Source organism: Dipodomys ordii, unplaced genomic scaffold, assembly GCF_000151885.1.
Source record: "Dipodomys ordii isolate 6190 unplaced genomic scaffold, Dord_2.0 Scaffold3799, whole genome shotgun sequence".
Taxonomy (NCBI): Eukaryota; Metazoa; Chordata; class Mammalia; order Rodentia; family Heteromyidae; genus Dipodomys; species Dipodomys ordii.
In genome coordinates this window covers 6,583-7,789 of record NW_012271014.1, presented here as the reverse complement: position 1 = coordinate 7,789, position 1,207 = coordinate 6,583, and the positions used below count along the sequence as shown (strand labels likewise).

Sequence of the window (1,207 nt, the reverse complement as noted above, 5' to 3'; positions counted from 1 at the left end):
CAACAAACCTGGGGGAGGAGCATTCTGCATAGCATGTCCAGTACAAAGGCCCTGGGGCAGGAGCCTCCAGCTGTGTGGGGAGGCCAGCTAGTTGAAGTGAGGGCAGCAGCATGGGAGGAGGACAGAGATGTCCCCACAGTGGGGTGACACTAGGGTCGGTTCTGAGCAGGGGAGGAAGGTAGGATGAGGTTGGGTCTTCACAGAGCCCCATTGGGTTTGGGAAGATACTGATGTGGTCTCTTCTCTGTCTCCCTTCCCCTGTCCTTGGCCTCTAGCGGCCTCTGAAGTTACGGCCTTCGGGTGAGTAGTTGTGACTTTGGATATGGGAGAAGCCCAGAGCCATCCCAACAGGGAGGGATCCCTGTTTCCCCGACTCTTCCCCTCCCATGACCCTATCTCCTCCCCCATCTCCATCCTCAGTATATTATACTGAAAAAGAGCTTGGAGCAGCAATTTCCAAATCTTCTGGACTTTGTAAGTGTGCTGGTTGGTCTGGGATGTGGAGGGGGGTCAGGGCCCCCCCCATCCCCACTCCCTCCTGGGAGGGGGAGTGCTCAGCTTCCACCCTACTCCCCTCTTCTTCTCCTCCTACCCCAGGAGGACGAAATCGCTGCAGAGGCTACTGGGGAGTTTGAAGTATTTGTGGATGGAAGATTGGTCCATTCCAAGAAGGTGATTCTGAGCAAATGGACACAGAGGGAGGAAAGCTGGAGCTGGGGTCCTGAGGGTTGAGGGAAAGGGGGGGATTGACAATCATGTTTTTTTTGGGGGGGTTTCTTCTCCATGCTCAGAAAGGCGATGGCTTTGTGGACGAATCTGGGATGAAGAAAATTGTACAAACTATTAGTGAAGAGCTCAGGAAAAGGTAGCAGGCAATGGTGGGGCTGGAGGTGAGTGAGGGGCTGGGACTGTGAAGGGTTCCCCCACCAGAGGAGGGAAGAGGCTGGGCTGGGGCTGCACAGCTCAGCTAGTTCTGTTATCCTTTTTGGAGCCTCAGTTTCCTCACCTGTAAATTAGGCATGTTGGGATGATTCCATGAGAAAGCCCCCTTTCAGGTAAACAGCACAGTCAAGTCACACTCCATGGCTCACACCTGGACTCCTAGCTACTCTGGAGGCTGAGATCTGAGGATCACAGATCCTGGGCAGGAAAAACTCTGTGAGACTCCAGTTAACCACCAAAAAGCTGGAAGTGCAGCTGTGGCTTC

General features: G+C 54.1%; 1 long non-coding RNA gene across 1 annotated transcript; it reads left to right on the top strand.

The window, feature by feature from the left end:
* The first annotated feature begins 141 nt into the window (after window positions 1-141).
* Window positions 142-885, top strand: LOC106002158. The gene is made up of 5 exons (XR_001175901.1): window positions 142-178; window positions 276-300; window positions 421-474; window positions 598-672; window positions 792-885. It is a non-coding gene; the product is annotated as an uncharacterized LOC106002158 (long non-coding RNA).
* The last annotated feature ends 322 nt before the right edge of the window (window positions 886-1,207 follow it).